The sequence below is a fragment of the Capricornis sumatraensis genome, chromosome 19 (assembly GCF_032405125.1).
Source record: "Capricornis sumatraensis isolate serow.1 chromosome 19, serow.2, whole genome shotgun sequence".
In the NCBI taxonomy this organism is placed as follows: Eukaryota; Metazoa; Chordata; class Mammalia; order Artiodactyla; family Bovidae; genus Capricornis; species Capricornis sumatraensis.
In genome coordinates, this window is record NC_091087.1 from 71,969,952 (window position 1) to 71,975,096 (window position 5,145).

Consider the following 5,145-nt stretch of genomic DNA (forward strand, 5'->3'; position numbering starts at 1 on the left):
AGTTTAAGCTCCAAATCTAATATATGCACTGATTTTGGGTGTAGGGAGGAGGGTCCCTTGAACAGGCCCAGTTTCAAAGATTCCACAATCAAGAACACACTGTAGGTTTGATGATTAAGAAAAACATGTACGTTATCTACGTTGTTGCTTTAGTCCTTAAGTCGTGTCTGACTCTGCAACCCCACGGACTGTAGCCCACCAGGCTCCTCTGTCCATGGGATTTCCCAGGCGTGAATACTGGAGGGGGTTGCCATATCCTCCTCCAGGGGGATCTTCCCAAACCTGTGTCTCTAGCATTGGCAGGCGGACTCTTTACCGCCGAGCCCCCAGGGAAGCCCGTATACACCGACAGTTTTATTTAACTTGCACTGATTCACACGAGGGGTGACCCACCGCAGGCAGGGGACCAGAGAAGCTCCTGGTACCATCCAAGACCCTGCACACACCCTAGTCTTGCCAGCAACCCACCCTTTAGCAACTTTGCAGAAGGAAGACTGTTACTGTCCCGTACCTCTGCCTGACTATACGACCTCCCCCTGCTCACCAGAAAGGGGGGCACAGTACTTGAGGTACTAGCCTACTGTGGTCCCCCTTTGTGGGGCAAAGTAATAAAGCCACTCCTTCCTTCTCCTCCAAAAACATAAAACCCCACAACAAACAAGCTAGGCCTAACTAGATGCTTAAATACAAACTTTCATCCTGATTTTTTTCTAAATATTTCATTGGCAGCTTAGTTTGGCTCTGAAACAGGGTTCGACCCCCAAATTTACAAAGGCTCCGCGGCCTAACAAAAGGCAAACACTGCCAGCTCTAGCTACGGCCCTATCACCACACCTTGCAACGTGACCTTCAACGGCTCCTCTCTTAGCTAGTTTCCTTAGTGGCAAAAGGGACTGGGCTAGTAGTGCTCAGAGCTAGTGTTCTCCACACTGTTACCTGAATATTCACTTAAGGACTGATGCTGAAGCTGAAGCTCCAATACTCTGGTCACCTGATGTGAAGAGCCAACTCACAGGAAAAGACCCTGATGTTGGGTAAGACTGAAGGCAGGAGGAGAAGGGGACGACAGAGGATGAGATGGTTGGATGGCATCACTGACTCAATGGACGTGAGTTTGAGCAGGCTCCGGGAGATAAAGAAGGACAGGGGATTTGGAATGCTGCAGTTTATCGGGTCCTAAGAGTAGGTACTTTGGCCATCTCATGCAGAGTTGACTCACTGGAAAAGACTCTGATGCTGGGAGGGATTGGGGGCAGGAGGAGAAGGGGACGAAAGAGGATGAGATGGCTGGATGGCATCACCGACTCGATGGACGTGAGTCTGAGTGAACTCCGGGAGTTGGTGATGGACAGGGAGGCCTGGCGTGCTGCGATTCATGGGGTCGCAAAGAGTTGGGCACGACTGAGCGACTGAACTGAACTGAAGAGTAGGCCAACTTAACAACGATACTGTTACCGATGCAGAATGCCAACTCCAAAAGAACTAACGTTAGATGTAACCAAAGAACAACTTCATGGGGCAACCAAACTATTTTGCAATAAGGGAGGTTAACTTAGCATGAGTTCACTGCCTGAACTGTTTCCGATCTTTTAGAAATAGAAATAAGGTAAAATCAGATTTGTTAGGCTCCCTATAATAAATGAGAAGATACTCCGAAAAAAAGAGAAAAAGAGATATCGGTGTCTTTCGAGTCTTATCCTTTGTTCTCCCACCCTCTACCCTCTCCGCACGTGTCCCTCCCTAACCCCCGTGCTCTTGCGGCCCAGTTGGAGACCGAATGGAGGTTGCGGGAAGGGAGCCGTGAGACTGAGGGAGGGGCGGTGACATCCACAGGGCTGGGTGTCACACTCGCACTTTTTGTCCGGTGCCGTCCTGCCAAGGGACACACACTCCGGGCAGGCTGTCTGTTGCCACACCTCCTTGGCCACTGGTGAGAGTCTTCTGCCTTCTTATGTAGTTGCTGACACTCATTTTCACGGTGGACAGGAAGTTTCGTTGGAGTTCTTAAGACACGTAAAATAGTCAAGCATTTTCACACCCAAGTCCTCTCTGTCACGGTGCCTTCGTCTTTTGATGAACCAAAAAGCAAACAACCATTCCACGCACAAGGCATTAAGCTGTCGACAGACCCAGCCACGGTGTCTTGTCCTCACGAGCCGAAGAATAAAGGCAGGCAAACGTGGCTGTAAAATACCCAGTTTAATTAGGGGCACTAGCTAGTTTTCTTGCCGCCAACAGAACAGGACTCTGGCTCAGACGGTAAAGAACCTGCCTGCAATGTGGGAGACCTGCGTTCGACCCCTCAGTCAGGAAGATTCCCCGGAGAAGGGCATGGCAACCCACTCCAGTATTCTTGCCTGGAGAATCCCCATGGACAGAAGGGGCCTAGTGGGCTACAGTTCATAGGGTCGCAAAGAGTTGGACATGACTGAGCAACTAAGCACACAACCGTTCAGAGAGAACACTTACTGGTTCAGTTTACTCTGCCCAAACAGAACAAAAGAAGAGCAATAAAATTAGCCCTACCTTTAGAGGCCTGTGGCTCTGGAACTACACTTTAACCTGTCCTTTTAAATGGATTTTTCACCTTCAGCAGCCAACGGAAGCAGGCAAGAGCAAATACAGCGCCCCGTCTCTGCACGCCCATTCATAAGTTAAAGAGCAGAAAACAAGAGTCTCTCCCATCAAGGAAAACTAACACTCTAGGGCAATTTTTAAAAGTTATTCATGCAGCAGGGGAACAGCTGGGCCCTCTCGGTGTTGTCTCCTACCTACCACCATTCCTGACAGTTAAACCCTTCCAGCCTCCTCCACTTGACTGTGAACTCTGCAGACCCATGACTCAGAAGCTAAGTGACCTAACTGGGTACTTCCCCCATTTCTGGTATCTATGGGGAAGTATCAACTACTTGCAAAGACACCCTTCCATCAATTACTAGAGAGTGGGGAAAGTGAAATTAATTAAGCCACATACAAATTCTCCCACAACTGGTTTTTCACTTATGAACCATTTATGCAGAATTTATATGCTATGAAGCCAGAAATGACTTATTTCAACAAACATGACTTTCTCAAACTGTGTGGGTGCAACACTCCAAAGGGAATTACTCAGGACTTAAAACTCAGATGCAAAAACAGAATGATCTAATTTTTCACTCCCCACACTAACATTTTCAAGTCCATGCCATTTCAAAATAACTGGGGACTAAATGAGACTGACAAAATCACTTTTTAATCAGAATACACTAACTTTCCTCTAAAGGTTCTTTAAAGACACCTGCTTGTTTTAACAAGTTGGATCTAAGGTTGATGTATTACAGTTCAGAATAGCCATGGTGTTCAACTGCGAGAATACCGCTCCGAAAGACAAGGTAAAAGTGAATGTACGTTTGAGAAATTCACACCGCAAAAGGAGTGCAAAAAAGACACACTCTGTTTCTCGTGAGTTTTTTTCTTAAAAACTAGTTTTTATTTCTATTGCTTCAAACCCAAAGTCAGGTCGACCAAAACAATGAACAAGGGCAGGACCACATCGCTGCAACATAGATAGCTATTTAGGAAGGTTTAACTTGCCTAGAATTCGCGCCAGGAAAAAAAAAAACAAAAAAAAAAACCAGGAGGGGGGACCTCTGCTGCAGGTATAAAGGAAAACTGGGCGGGAAAATTTGTGGCATTTTCAACAAGGAGATAAATGCAAAGCCTGGCGAGCGTGAGAAGCGTCTACACGGGTGAGAAAGAGGTGAAGACGGTGGTCGAGGGGAAACGACGACTGGCTGGAGAGCGAAGAAAGGGAAGCTGAGAAGGAAATGCTCTGAAGCCACAACAAGCCAAGCTACCGGCCCGGCGGCCGGGACCCTTCAGCCAGTTCTAAGATCTACGGGGAAGCAGGCACCCAACGGCTAAGTCGCAGGTTTCCGCGGGTCACGAAAGGATAACGGACATCCTCCCAACGGCGGGCCCGGGGGCGCGGCGCGCCGCTTCCGCCCGCCCGAGCCGCCCGGGACCCGGCGGGGCGCGCGACCGCGGAGCTCGCGGCGAGAATGTGGGCCCGCGGCCGCCTGCCGGCGTTCCCCTTCGCCGCCCGCCTTTGTTCGCCTGGCCCTGTTCTCCCCTCACTCGACCGCCGTCGCCCGCCCGGAGCCGGGTGTCAAGAGCAAACGCCGCCCGACGCGAGAAACGAGGCACAGGCGCTACTCGTCAAACCAGACTTTATTGGGGGGCACCCCGTGCGCGCCTCCATCTACCCCCGCGTGGCCCGCCGGCAGGGACGCCGCGTTCGGCTCGGCCGGCCCTGCCCCGCAGGCCCCCTCCCCCGCGGCGCCGGGGGTGCCGCGCGGACGGCTCACCGGCTCCCGAGGCGGCGGCGGCGGCGGCGGCTGCAGCGTCGACACCCCGCTCCAGAGGGCGGCCCGGGGCCCCCCCAGGGCGGCGGGCTTCGCTGCCGTTGCACCGCGGAGGGCGGGAGCCGCACGACTAGCGGCGAAGGCGGCGGTGGCGGCGGCGGCGCGCTGACGTCACGCGCAGCGGCCATCCCGCGCGCGCGCGCGCGCGGGGAGAGGGGAGGGGGGAAGCCGTCCCGGCGGCCCCCAATCCGGGAGGAACTCGGGCTGGGTGGGCGGGGCCGCTGCGGCGCACGGGCCGTTCGATTGGCCCAGGAGGAGGAGCGAGCAGGCGAGCAGGCGAGTAGGGACGAGGCGGCGGGGCGGGCCAAGGCAGCACGGAAGTCTCGCGAGGCCGAGCCTGAGCGGAGTGTGGCGGCGGCGGCGGCGGCGAGATCTGGGCTCGGGGTGAGGAGTTGGTATTTGTGTGGAAGGAGGCGGAGGCGCAGGAGGAAAAGGGGGAAGCGGAGAGCGCCGGCCCCGGAGGGCGGGAGGAGGCGCGGCCAGAGCGGGAGGCCGAGGCGCGGCGCGGCGGGGCGCCGGGGCGAGCAGCGGCCGAGCGAGCGCGGGGCGCACCGAGGCGAGGAGGCGGGGAAGCCCGCCGCCGCCGCCGCCGCGCCCGCCCCTTCCCCCCGCCGCCCGCCCCCTCTCCCCCCGCCCGCCCGCCCGCCGCCTTCCTCCCTCAGCCTTCCTTCCCCACGGCCGGCCGCCTCCTCGCAGCCCCGGAGCTGAGGCCGCCGCGGCCGTGGCGGCCGAGCCCTCAGTC